The 14,940-nt window shown below is 35.9% G+C and overlaps 1 long non-coding RNA gene and 1 other non-coding gene across 2 annotated transcripts; one reads left to right on the top strand and one right to left on the bottom strand.

The window, feature by feature from the left end:
• Nucleotides 1-273: 273 nt before the first annotated feature.
• LOC123584548 lies at nucleotides 274-382 on the bottom strand. The gene has a single exon (XR_006705513.1). It is a non-coding gene; the product is annotated as a U6 spliceosomal RNA (small nuclear RNA).
• Nucleotides 383-3,705: 3,323 nt separating this feature from the next.
• Nucleotides 3,706-9,053, top strand: LOC123582258. Its single transcript, XR_006704287.1, has 3 exons — nucleotides 3,706-4,067; nucleotides 6,274-6,334; nucleotides 9,016-9,053. It is a non-coding gene; the product is annotated as an uncharacterized LOC123582258 (long non-coding RNA).
• The last annotated feature ends 5,887 nt before the right edge of the window (nucleotides 9,054-14,940 follow it).

Raw genomic sequence — 14,940 nt, 5'->3', positions numbered from 1 at the left:
AGTAAGTGGTAAAGATTTTTAAAAAATGGGGGGAGTAGTGGTTTTTCCTCATCTCCAGTAGAAGGTAGGTTAAGAAAAATACTTGGGAACTGCACTGATATTGAATATAAATAATTGGGACTAGGGTGATAAGCTTGCTTTAAGAAGCAACAGATTGGTCCCATACCTTGTATCATAGCACAGAGAACAAATTTAGTGAATAATACATTAAGTGTTGAAACTGATGTAAGCACAAACACAGCAATAGATTGCTTTTCCTTTTTTTTTTTTTTTTTTAATATGGAACGCTTCACGAATTTTCATGTCATCTTTGTGCAGGGGCATGCTAATCTCCGTATCGTTCCAATTTTAGTATTAGTATATGTGCTGCCGAAGTGAGCACTTAAATTGCTTTTCTAAGCGGGAAATTTGAACAGAACTTTTTTGAAAGTCAGGGGAGCCATGGTAAGTAAGAAATGAAATTTGAATCCAACAGGTCATGAACCAGTATGTCAAGGCAATGCCTGGTGCCTCCATTTTCCTAACTTTAAAATAAAGTGACATTTTATATTACTATGTTGGAGCATTGAAGAATTATGCATCATACAGCCATTTGAAATTAGTCTATGCTGTAATTATAAATGAGAAAAGACAAAACATTATTTGAATCAAATAACTTCAAAGTCTTTAGTGTTATTAGAAGCTTACCATTAATCTTTAAGCAAAATAAGTCTTTGGTTGTTTGACACCAGCAGATGGCACCCTAACAAAATAATTTGTGTGCCATAGGTGAACTTGTACAGCCCTCTGTACATTCAAATGCAAGGCGAGCTCACTGTATTTGGATATGTAGGGTAGAAAAGAGAAAAACCAAAGACAAGACTTGCTCTTTTTGAGTCAGACAATTTTTACTTGGTGAGGAAAAAGCAGCAAGAACATTTTCCTCATTAGTCTTTATTTTGTGAATACCTGGCTAGCTTGAATCATTATTATAAGAAGTGCTCTATAAATCTCCATAAACCTCCAGCTATAAAAGGTAACATGATTACATTGAAGGGAATAAAATGGACTGATCCATACCTCTTCCCAGCTTAAAAAAAAAAAAAAAAAAAGAAGGGAATTTGGTGAAACAAATATTCTTTTTGATTGTTTCAACTGACAGAGAAGACACTGGAGTTAGTTTTTTTTGTTTTGTTTTGTCTTTTAGAGTTTAATTGAGAAGAACTTAAACATGAAGTCTGCATCAAAGATACTTGCCACAATGACCATTTCAATCTCAGACCTATTCAAGTTGAATTATTCCAATTAGGCGATTGGTGTTTGAATGCCCCCCCCTTGCTATTTATGTGTTAACTATTATTTTTTTAAGTTTATTTATTTTGTTTGAGCGAGAGATGGAGGGAGAGATCTCATGGGAGCAGGAGAGGGACACAGAGAGAGGGAGAGAGAGAATTCCAAGCAGGCTCTGTGCGGTTAGCACAGAGCCCTTCATGGGACTTGATCCCATGAACCATGAAATCATAACCTGAGCTGATACCAAGAATCGGTTACTCAATCGACTGAGCCACGCAGGAGCCCTATGTTAACTGTTATTTTTAAAGTAAATACAGGGTATTTTGTTAAGATGATGATATGTGCATCTATAAAGGATGAGTATGTTCCCATTTTAGAAGATGTCAGGGTTACCACTTTTTCTTTCTTCATCCTTTTGCTTAGTTCCAGGTATTTGATTTACAGAAACAGCCAGATCTGCAGTTTGCCCATCATTTTCTGGTCTCTGAAAAGGGTAACAACCCAAGTTTTTGGCCTGTTCTTCAAGCCCTCTCACCTGCCTCTGTCTCCTAACAAATAATTCTTATCTTCTCCAAATATATGAGTTTATAATTACTCTGAAAGGAACTATAATCAAAGAGTCAAACTTGAGTATAAAAACTACCCAGGATCCAAGACCAGCCCTCTCTCTAAGATGGAAACTTTAGGTGTAAAAAGCAGTAACAGGAGGTACCAGGAACTACATTCAGCACCAATCTACTTTCTTTGTACACTTACTGCTGGGTCTTACTCATGAAAAAGACTGAAATCAAATATATAATTCCTCTGGAAGACCTTGAGTGAAAAGAGGGAAAGGCTAAGCAGCATGACTATTTTTAGGGATAGGGTGTCTGGGAAGAAATCAAGGTGATTTGCTTGCTGAGAAACAGAATGGTTCCTGGAGGCACACCCTTTTACCTAAAAAAAGCAGCTGACTTCCAGCCAAAGCCTTGGAAACAAGTGAGGCCGGTGCTTGAAAGATGAACCACACCTGACAAAGCTGGAGCTTGGTGGATTCACAACCTGCCCTGAGAAGACCATCCAGTTGCAAGGAACAGTGGTTAATAATTATTGAGCACAAACTAGCACTTGAGGACTCTGGCAAGCATTTATAGAAATTAATTAAATGCTTACACCAACCATATCATCGTGTTGCTATTATACAGTATATACATTTTAAAGCTGAGAAACTTGAAGCATTCATAGCTTTATCCAAATTTACCCTGGGTGGTCTGGGTCCACTTTTAACCACTAATCCACATCACCTCTCTAGTAATTTTCTATGAACTTTTTGTGAACATTTCACCACTGTCTAAATAAAGATGGAAAAAAAAAAAAAAAAAAAAAAAACAACCAACAACTGAGGTTTCATACAGCCAAAAGGGTTTTTGTTTGTTTTACTTAAGTTTGTAGCGGTGGAACTTTCTGGGTTGATAACAAAGCTCAACACTGCCATGTGATTTCACCATCTGGAAATGTGCCTCAGCTTGTCCTTCCCTCAGAGTGCCTGGTCAGCACAGAAGATCTATCAGTGTCTGCAGGAGGGGAAAGTTCCCACTCTTCAAGAGTTGTGTCAGGGAAAGAGTGATTCAGAAGATACTGGGAGGCACACAGAGAAACGCAAAAACAGGTAGAATTGAGTAGAGGAAACTAGTGCTTTAAACAAACGTAGAAAAAAATCCTGGAATCCATCTAGCAGTTGCTGTGAAGCTGTGGTCAGCACAGGAGCACATTGTGATGGTTCAAGTCAGTGAAGAGGGCTGGCCTCAAGTTTTCTCTCTCCACCCAGAGAGACCTTTTTCTGGGTATCAGGGTGGTACAATCAGTTTGGAGTCTTCCACCCACCTGACGACTATTCTCGCATCCTAAGGTTGAGAACCGTGTCTGGAGACAGCTTAGCCAAATATCCAGTCACTGGCGTCACCTGGGAGTCTGTTTCTTCTACCAGGTAACACTTAATGCTGTCAGTTCTGCCAGCTAACTCCTCCATCAAGAGTAGTCTAGGCTTTTATTTTCTTCTTGGGATTCCAAAACGGGGATGGTTCCCGGGTCTTCTCCTTAGCGATTCTTTTTTCACAACTCACTTCCCATCAGCCCAATTTGTTTTCCCACTTTATCCTAAAGAACTCCAAGGAGGGAAGCTAATAAAACCTGTTTAAGGCAGAAGTTGGGCAACTGCAGTCATTAGCGTCTCTGAAGTTTTTCCCCCCTTCTGTGTATTATCACCACCAAGGCTAGGCTGATGTTTAGCAAAGAGCACCTGTCAAAACAAAAGAAGAGTTTCACACCTCACAATTTTAAGCCCCAGGTAAGAAACTCAGCCTGGTGGATCCGCAAAGAGGAAGACGAGAAACCTGAAACTCTAAGGCTTGGAGAAGAGTTAAATGAGTTTCCTCTGGGTACCAACAGGCTTTTGTTTAACACGATTAAATCCTCTTTGTTTCATTACAGACATCAATTCGAAAACAAACAGTGTGATCAAGATAAAGGCCTGGAGCAGCATTCTGTTTCTCTTTCTCTTCTTTTTCTCAGAGAGCTATCACCACCTCTCAGTGGACAGGCTTAAAGGAACTTAACTGGCTCACAGAAAATTGATGAGCTGAGCTGAGCAGGTGTACAGGAAAGCTTTGCGCTGCAGGGTTAGGCAATGGAAAAAGTGTGAAGCACTTATGTCCATGACCAGATCGAGTGATAAGAGGACCGGCTTCCTTTGCTATCTAATTAATTGTCTTTCTTTTCAAAACATGGTCTTTGATTTCAAGAAGCACCTGAAGAAGGTAAGACCTAGTCCTAGTGAGACAACAACTGAAAACTCCTATGGGGGTAGGGGTGGGGGGCTGGGAGTGTAGCATGCAGACAGGAAAGATGGAGAGAGGGAGGAGATGTTACAGAGTCAGTAACCAAAACAACAAAATATCCAGTCAAGAGATAGCAGTGAACTGAATTCTATCAAGGATGTGACAAAATTGAAACTGGTGTGCATTTCCAAGGCAATCCTTTCTATATCATTAAATTGCTTACTTTATTGTTGTCAGACAACACTAACTCCTTTTTTTTTTCCTAAACAAAACATGGACATTGTCAGTGTAACAGCTACACTGAGCTGACAGAAGCCGGGGTCATCCATATACACATTTTAATTACCTCTTTTCAGTCAGGAACATCGTTAGAAGTTTATTATTACCAGCCACTATCTTGTGATCTTAATTGGCTTCCTTCACAGACGACACCATGAAGCCAACATAAGAGCTCTGGCAGCCTCCCAGAGATAGTGACCAGATCGGTGACACTTTATACTGATACTGTCTTCAGCTGAATAACAACCATCAGTTTAAGTTTTAATGCTAGACATGAGGTGGAAGCTTCTTTTAACACCTGTATGCAGAGATGTTCCTGATTCCATGGTGTTGAAAAACACACGGAGAAGTAGCGACTTTTCACACACCTTTGTTAGGGTTACAGAGAAATGATCTATACTTCAGAGAGGGATATGCCAAACAGCCAGTTATTCCCAGTGGCTCTCTTGGATTCTGGTAAAGTGGAAAATAATAGTTTGCTTACCAAATGGAAAAATCCACATCCTTTGATGCAAAGATTAAGTCTGCAGCGTGGGCCACAGTTACCTGGCTGCTCGCTACTCAGAAAGTATGGAAACACCCTTACGTTAATAGTTTGCTTTAATAACATTGGGCCTGAATCAATAATAGTTATTAACTTAGTTTCCAAAGCTTTTGCAATCATGTTGATGCCAAATTTTGAGGCAGAGGGAAAAAGAGGATGATTCTGAAATAAACACATTATCATGTCTTGTGGTGGATGAGAAAAAGAAAAGTCTTTATGTAAATACACTTTGTATCTTTCTCTTTATAAAAGGAAAACAAATAAGTTCGGAAATGTTAAACACTGGGATTCACTTTTGAAGACCAGGCTGATGATCTCTGGGAACAACATTACTTGGATACCTATTTATTATAGTAATTATACTATTGATCCCTGGCCCTTTGGGCCATTCCTCGGGCATTTGTAGAAAATGAGCTAAGTCACAAATATTCTAACTTTGGGTAATTATCAAAGTTTAGTAAAATGTTCAATTCCACCAGAGAGAAAAAAAGTAATTTAAAAAGGCTACGTATATTGGTGGATTATTTATTCAGAATAATAATGGTTAGAAAGTTTGTTTATATATTCATGGGTAAGATTTAAAAAGTATTGGTATTATCAATATATTCCTGACTTATTCTTTTAAAAGAGATGCTTCTCATTCATCATGATCTGCAGATTTAAGAAATCCATCTCCAACAATATAGCAGAAAAAAGCTACGAAATGGGTAGATTCTCATCCATCATGATCTGCAGGTTTAAGAAATCCATCTCTAACAATATTGCAGAAAAAAGCTACTAAATGGGTAGACTCTTAGGAGTAAAATTTTCCACTCAGTGAATTGAACTAGTGTAGGCATTAAAGTCTTTGGAAAGAATCATCAGTCCACTTAGTTATCTCCCCAGAGGTTTGGTTATCAGAGGATTAATACATCTACTTTCTTCCTGGCAATTACTCTACAATGACCCGGAATACACAGGCTGCTTTTGCATGGCTTGATATTTCACTTTTTAATAGCACTCAACCATCTAATCATAGGTAAATATTATGAAATTAAAGAATCTATATATAAATGACAAAATCAACTTCATTTTATGGAATTCCTGGAATATGAGGTCGTGTCATGATTATCCATATGTAAGTATAATTTCTATGCCATATGTATAGGTTTAAATCTTAAAATGTGTCTCAAGACTTGACATTGATATATTCCTTCTACAAATACAGCTGACTTCTCAGTGAGAAGGATCTCGAAATAAAGAAAAAAAAACGGATGAAAAATTCAAATCACCATAATTAGTACGAGACAGCTAAATGTGGTTTAAACAACACAGTGAAATGAGGACTAAATAAAATAATTTTTCTCTTCCTTCACTACCAAGCATAACCTCTTGGCGGCTCCACTTCTGTTCTTCGAATGGTCATCTTCTGCCTCCAGGAAAGGTCTCCTTCTCATTCTTATTTTTTTGTTTACCTGGTAGATTCCCTCTTTTAGGAAGACATGAAAATTAGCTTTACATTTCAACTGCTCTACTGTATTGAAACAGGATGATGAAAATACAGCTGTTGAAAACATACTGTGAGCAGGCAAGGAAATATTTTTAAGAAGAGTTATCAAAATCAGAGTGCCAATCACTTTTAGAAGCAGGGTAAAAATTACTTGCACTTCAATATTTATATTTATATTTATTATAAGAAAAAAGTTTTTTTTTTATGGAGAGAAGGTGCAGAAAAGGGCACAGTATTAGCTAAATATTGTACCTTAGAACATCAGTCATTTCCTTCTCAATAGTACTGAAAGGGTCTAATTTATAAGTTTTTCCATCTCCCTGTTATGCTGGTTTGTAAGTTCTGACACTGCTACTGGTATGTTAATGAGAAGCTAGCGTTCCATTAAGAGAAAACCATATGCTCTACTGCCTACTGTGAAAGAGAAAGCATGTAATGTGGCTGTTGCCTTAGTAACACATTAATTCATTTTGTCAGTGTTGGCACAGATCATTTCATTTATAAGAAAACAAGTATAATAGTTTACCACATCTATAATATTTACAGTGTTTCTGTTACAAAACAGTGACAAAATGAGTTTAAAAAATAGCGTTGGTATAATATCATTAAAATATGGAATTTGTGGTAAAATTTTCCCTGTAAAAATGAAAAAAAATAAAGATTGGTGTAAAATTCCTCTTCACAATCCTACTTAAAACATTTTAACACCAAACTGTTTGCTTTTTAGCATATTTGTATTATACTAATAACGTGCGTCTGCTGCAAAAAATTTAGTCCATGGAAGACACAAGTGCATTAACAGTTTTTAATGAATGCTAAACAAAATATTTCATACAACAGTTTTGTTAAATTACAACCATTATAAACCTAATCGTATGCTAGTGTGTTACTCATAACAAGACTAAACATTTATCTAGTTTTATCTGTTCTTCCAGATGTTTATTAGTATTCTAGCACTCCTAAAATATTTAAATTAAACCACTCCATTTTCTCATGTGAATGCATTTTGGGTTTTATTCACAGAAAATCTAGTCACATGTATATCTAAATAAATATAGTACACTGTATATGCTTTATGCACAAGTGATACTTAATGTGAATTGAGATAATCCGAAAGCATGATAAAGGAGAGAAGTGATTAGGGGAAAGACAAGTTCCTGTTTATTAAAGTCTGCACCTGCAGCAGGATATCAGTTCTACCCATCCTTAGGGTATTCCACACCTGTAAACACACATTCTTAACAACAAACATTTTGCATCTGTGATGTTCACCTACCTTCTTTAACCAATAAAAAGGGACGCGTGTACAGGATAGCGAGCGACTATCATTTACCAGTTTATGTAGCGATTCAAGTTTTATGTCATTTCAAAGGAAGCGTTGATACATTTACATGAGTGATACAAATGAGTGCAAAGCACTGCAGAGCCGGCCATCCAAGTAATGAATGGCCAATTATACTTTCAACATTAAGAAATACCTTGCTGAAGTATTGGCGTTCAATGGGTTCATCCAAGCTTCGTGAACCAAATGTGGGTGTTTTTGTTTTTTCTCTCCTCACTATATTCACTGCAGTGCTCCCAACTTGGATGGGATTCTTTCCAATTAGAACCCAAGACCCAAGAGTACTTTTAAGAGTCTTCTTTACAGACCTGCAATGCGATTACTCTGGGAAACACTTAAGAAAATAAAATTTATGATTAGCTTTGATGAAAATGACTTTAGTTTTAACTTCATAATATCTCTGCTTTGATATGGGTAAAGTACTTTGAATGGCTACATCACCAGAAGAGAAAATATAACCAAACATCAATGTGATTTTATATGATAGGGAATTAAATGTCTCTGAAATGTAATCATATCACATTGACTCACCCAATAAAAGTAACTTAATGAAGTATTTTCTCTAATTCATATGTTTTTACTTATTAGTTTGTGGTGCTTGAAAAAATAAGCTGTAAACTTTTCAAGATCCTTCTTTCAACTCGACCTATTTCTATCAATAAAACTGGTTTGTCAGCAGTTAAATGGCACCATATTTATGCTTTAAGTGCACTAAATTATGGGTAGCTTTATAATAAGACTCACTGATTAGACGTACTATAATAATATGATACATATTACTAGGACTTTGCTTAAATAAAAAAATTATCTCGTGGTATATAACACCTCAAATTTTAAATCTTTTTGATTTTAACAGTTTATTGTTATTCATCCCCCTATTAACTAATGCATTAATTAATGTAAAGATAGAAAACAAAACTGGAAACTGGAAAATATACACATATAAATTTATATATATATAGATAGATATTTATGCATATATTTTATGCTATTTAATGTATTTTTTATTTTCTTTTGATAAAGCCCCATATTTTATATCTAATATTACCCTAGTGAAACCTCTTATTATTTTCTCATGATGGTTTCCAAAATCCGCATTTATTCTCAAGAGCAAAGAAAACTATTGTTGTACCTACATGACAACAAATAAAAGATAAAATAAAAATCCCCCCCCAAATGATTTATTATGTTTAGATATATTATACCCTGTAATCAGATTAACTGTCTTTTACTCACTGATGCCATCAGTTGTGTTTGTTTTATTTCCATACAGGAATATGAGGAATCGAGAATGACAATCATGAAGGCCAACTACATTCGAGGTCAGCTTTATGTATATATTTCTTAACATATTTGAGTCTAAGGAGTTCAACTCTGATAATATTAAATTATTATGGTGCTTCACAACTGCTTACCCACAGCATTATAAAAATATTCTTTATAAATGATACCTATTATAGTCCCTATTTTGAAATGTGTATGAAATATAAACAATACATATGAAGTAAAAATAGATATTTTTGAACTGTTTAAGTACTTATTTAAGAACTATAAAGGGGCATATAGTAAATATATAAAAAAAACCAACATTAAAATATTTTTAAAATGGCACATGTTGAATAATAAATACTTTGTAAATACCTGTTGAATAAATGAATGGACATATAATATATAAGTATACTTGCATTCATACCAACGTTCTAGTCACATACTCACTAAGTTTATGGTATTCAAATCTTTCTGGTGGAGCATTTTGATTATAAGAGTGATAAAAGTAAGGATTTAAAATTTAGCAGTAACTCATCAGGCTTGGCTTTTGGAGTTCCTTTTTTATGAGGTAATGTTTCAGTCCAATTGAATTCACTGTACGTTTTCTAAGTGGTGGAAAGGAGGGACAGAATTAAATGATCTCTCAAATCATTTACCATATATTAAAATAGTTGTAAAATAAGAATGCAAATTTTAATAGTTACCAAAAGGTATTTTAAACTTACATATAATTTGTTACTGTCATTATTCATTTGACACAAAATATGTAATATGATACAAATAATAAACTTCAAATAGTTGAATACAGAAAAAAATTTGGCCTAATGCATTAGGGGGATAGAGGCAGAAATATGTCAGTATAAGGATAATGACATGATTTGGGCCATGTTCTTTTCTGGGAAAATTCGGATTTCTGTTCTCAGTTTTTTTTCTTTATTATCTACTACATATAGAATATTTCTTAAGTAAGTGAGGAAGATATAAAATACATGCTCTAATGTTTTAGAAGATATATGTAATATTATTTTATATTTTTCCAGTAACTAATACACAAACAATTGGTGATCACTAGCTTATTTCTAACTATTCCCATGATTAGGGTACACTAAAAAATCTAGTCCTGGGAAATTGTTTTCTAGGCTTAAGTCATATAATACACGAGACCATAGTACAGCACATGTGACCCATGCTTATATGATATAATTAGTGCATAAAAAAACTTTATTTAGAAATATTACAGTACTGGGTAACAGTTCTTTCATATATTTCAAATTGACCTAAAAAGAACGTGTTAGAGGTAGAAATTTTCCTAAGTTGATGCCAATATTATTCACACGTACACCACATGTTTTCTTGAGTTTTGTCTTCTTTTTAAATTTTTCATCAAATTGATAAGAAGTCCAGCTTCCTAGCAGTGCAATATGAAGCCATAATCATATCTGAAGACTGGACTTTTTACTTATGGGATTCTCTGTTCTAGCCAATACAACTGGGTTTTCTTTTGTTTGTTTTGCTTTTTACTCTTAAATACAGGGGAAAAAAAACTTTGCCTCAAAAAGAAAGACTTCTACAGGGGGGAAAACGTACTAAAGAAAAGTACACATTATCAAATTTGAATTTTTTTTTCAAATTTGGATTTTTCCATAGATAATAAAATTTAGGCACGTATAAAAAACACTTTATAAAAACCTATATCCCTATAAATTATACTCTATTTTGATAAAATCAAAGAATGTTTCATAAACAGTACACACGGAACACTAGATCAGAACTAGACATTTCCATCTTTAATAACAAATGCTATTTGCAGAATTTTTACCATAATAATAATTTCTCATTTGTTTGTTAATAAGGGCAATTTACATTTTTTTTCCCTGAATTCCACTTTATGTAACATTCATGGTGAGAAACTTTTAAAAGAATATAATGATACTACTCAAAGCAATAAATAATGATTTCAGATTTGGCATACAAGGAATGCTAACCCCATGGCCTGACTAAAGAGTTCCACGTAATCCCTTGCAAGGTGGGTTCTTTGATTTGTGCAAGATTAATGTTTGTAAAATGACCAATTTTTGTTCCTCATGTCCTGTTTGTCTGATCTCCTGTTAGATCTCCTGTTTTCCTGCTCAGTTCACTCGTGCTCCCAGAGGGTGGCAATTTTGTCCTCTTCATCTGTGTATTCTTCATACCACTATTGCTCACTAAGTGTCTGATGCCTAGAACACAAATCCTATGATAGGTGAGTTTGTCCTTACTTGTAAAGATGATATCGTACCTTGTGTTAAAATATTTATTAAACTTATAGAGATAACTAACTTCATAAGGTAAACTCAGGCAAAATATTATTCCCTTGGTTATCACACACTAGAGGTGTAAGTAATTTTAGCCATAATTGCTTTAGTGAACTGTCAGCTTATGTACATTTGTTTCGGATGTTTGAAATGTTTATTTTTGTTTTGAGAGAGACAGAGAGCAAGTTCAGGGGAGGGGCAGAAAGAGAGAATCCCAAGCAGTCTCTACGCTGTCAGCACATAGCCCAATGTGGGGCTTGAACTCATGAACCATGAGATCACGACCTGAGCCGAAATCAAGAGTCAGGCATTTAACTGACTGAGCCACCCAGGTGCCCCCGTAAATTTTTTTTAAGTAGGCTCTACACTCATTGTTGGGCTTTAACTCACAACTCCAAGATCAAGAGTTGCATACTCAATTACTGGGCTAGCCAGGCACCCCCAGCCTGTGTAAAAGTTACGTAATATCCAATTGACTGTATAGTTTAGTTTTTTTTTTTTTTTTTTTTTTTAATTTTTTTTTTTTCAACGTTTATTTATTTTTGGGACAGAGAGAGACAGAGCATGAACGGGGGAGGGGCAGAGAGAGAGGGAGACACAGAATCGGAAACAGGCTCCAGGCTCCGAGCCATCAGCCCAGAGCCTGACGCGGGGCTCGAACTCACGGACCGCAAGATCGTGACCTGGCTGAAGTCGGACGCTTAACCGACTGCGCCACCCAGGCGCCCCTGTATAGTTTAGTTTTGAAGAAATACAGAAAGTCATAATGTCTCATTCTAGAATAGGCAGGTAATCAGTACTCATACCAAATAATTTTCATAAAGTTAATTCTGACATTTAAGAAGTCTTTTATACATATTTTATTCTCAACGTTCCTCAATGTATTGTAGAATATCTCCTTACATAGGAAAGTTTCCATTCAGTTGAGCATCCAACTTACTGAGTTCCATATGTAATTCCAAAAAGATTAAATTATTTAGTCAAGATTATAATTTAAGTTCTACTCAGTATTCAAAGCTTTCTGCCTGTTTAGATTATTTCTAGATATAACTAATTAAAAAAAATTAGAATCATAAACTTGCAATGTTAAGTACAAGATGGTTGGGGTGAGGAAGTAAATAAATCTATATGGAAAATATAAAATTTTCCATGGCTTTTAAGACAAACAAGGCCATGTTTATTTTATTTTTCTGTTATTAAAGCCACGATAAATTATTTTACTGAATATAATATTATATATATACAAGTCAATTGTTACTTAATAACAGAGTAATTGAGGTTATTTAAGTTTGCTGAATTTATTTTCTAAGTTTATCCCTAAAACAGATGCAGAACTCAATATTACCAAAAGAAATTCTAGAATTTTGGGCTTTGTCAAGGTACTTTGTCAAATCTATACCACCTTTGTTTTGTAAGCCACAGGTCTTTTGGAAAATTCTATCTCACAAATAATTGCAAGTTAAAATTTGGAAAGTAGGTTTCTGGAACTTTATACTTTTCTACATATATAATATCAAAATGAAGAAGGAAGGGGAAAAAGGTGAGAGAGAGAGGAAGAGAAGTAAAAAGAGGGAGAATTGGAGAGGAGACAGTGGAGAAGGGGTGGCCAAGGAGGAAGCACTGAAATTTTTCTGAATGAGTGAACAGAAGTTGAAATAGGTAAAGACTGGAAATTTAGAAGGTGTGTGTGTACATGTGAGAAGGAGATTGACTGAAGGAAAGTTTGATTATATGTTTAAAATTGGAGAGAAGGAGGGGCACCTGGGTGGCTCATTCGGTTAAGCGTCCGACTTTGGTCAGGTCATGATCTCACCATCCATGAGTTCGAGCGCCGCATCCAGCTCTGTGCTGACAGTTCAGAGCCTGGAACCTGCTTTAGATTCTGTGTCTCCTTCTCTCTCTGCCCCTTCCCCACTCACGCTCTGTCTTTCTCTCTCAAAAAATAAACATCAAAAATTTTTTTAAAAAATAAATAAAATTGGAGAGAGGATGGGGGCAAGGGGTAAGGAGAATGCATCAGGGGCCAGGTTCTTTTCATAGGAGGAAGGAGCTGGCATGAGAGAGAGAAGGCATGAGGCACAGAAGAGCCAACAGGTGGCACCAATGGATTGAGGCAGTTTAGTTGTTTGGCAAGTATAACTGGTCAGTGTGGAATTAGGTAGAGAAAGAAGAGACTGAGAATATTGCATAGGACACCTATCTGTCTTGAAGAAAGAGTAAACACAGTAGAGAGTAAAACCGGCAATTATATGTATTCAGCAAATAATTATTGAGCACCAATTGTGTGCCATGTACTGTTACATGGCCCTGGAATTACAGTAGTGAGCAAAGAGACATAGTCTTTTGGAGTTTAAAGTCTAATGAGGCCAATAGGCAGTACTAATGAATGCACCATCAAATAATCATTTAAGTATAAACTGTAGTAATTTGTTTGGAGGAAATGAACAAAGACAGAAGTGTGTTGGTTTATTTTTATTTATCTATTTTTTCAAGAAGCCTCCATGCCCAATGTGGAGGCTACACTGACTAGCCAGCCAGGTGCTCTAGGAGTGTATTGATTTATAACAAATATGTTTTACTTGTCATGGGGGTAGCAAAATTTCTCTGTGGAAGTGATGTTTAAGTTGGGATCAGAAGATGAGGAGACAAGAGTTAGGCAAAAGGTGGTAGAAGAAAAATATATGCAGAAGAAACCTAAAACAGGAAAGCATTTAATGTATTTGTGGGACTAGACAAAGGCCAATGTGTTCCAGAATTTGCCAAGAAGAATGATTAGACACAAGATTGGAAAAGTAGACAAGGTCAGGCAGGGGCTTTAGGCAACATTAGGATTGGGCTATGACTCATTTATCCTCTGAGTCATAGAAAATGGTCAAAAGTTCCAAACTAATGTGTTATTTCATTATATTTGTGCTATCAAAAGATCACCCTGATTGTGTGATTTGGAAACAGAATTCAGTCTGTGTTTGGGTGAGGGGGGTCCAGGGTGGTAAGGGGGAAACAGAATGGATTCAGGAATAATGATTTGGGGGCTATTGTAGTAACCCAGATGAAAGATGATGGGATCTTTAAGTAAAGAGGTATGGTAAAGATGGAGAGGAGTGGGAAGAGTCAACATGTATTTAGGAAGTAAAATTTTCAAGTATTCCCGTACATTGTGTATGGGAAGTGAGGAAAATGAGGATGTCAAAGGCTGCTCTTGGGATGGAGGACCTTTTCAAATGTAACTGACAGTTATTTTCTCACATTGTCCTGCACTTTGGTTTGAAATCATACATGATTGTGAAATTAAAGTATATGATTATTTGCAAGGGATCCCCAAACAGAAAATCACATGGCATTGGTAGCTGTGCAAAATATGTTGTCTATTTCCAAAACAGTGCAGAGTTCCATGTTCTATTGATTCAAAGGTTTCTGTCCTGGAAGTAAGAAAGATAGCATCCTTTATTTTATTTTATTTTATTTTATTTTGGGACAGAGAGAGACAGAGCATGAACGGGGGAGGGGCAGAGAGAGAGGGAGACACAGAATCGGAAACAGGCTCCAGGCTCTGAGCCATCAGCCCAGAGCCTGACGCGGGGCTCGAACTCACGGACCGCGAGATCGTGACCTGGCTGAAGTCGGACGCTTAACCG

This window comes from Leopardus geoffroyi, chromosome B3, assembly GCF_018350155.1.
Source record: "Leopardus geoffroyi isolate Oge1 chromosome B3, O.geoffroyi_Oge1_pat1.0, whole genome shotgun sequence".
Taxonomy (NCBI): Eukaryota; Metazoa; Chordata; class Mammalia; order Carnivora; family Felidae; genus Leopardus; species Leopardus geoffroyi.
The sequence above is the reverse complement of the archived record's forward strand: the minus strand, read 5'-3'. Positions and strand labels throughout refer to the sequence as shown.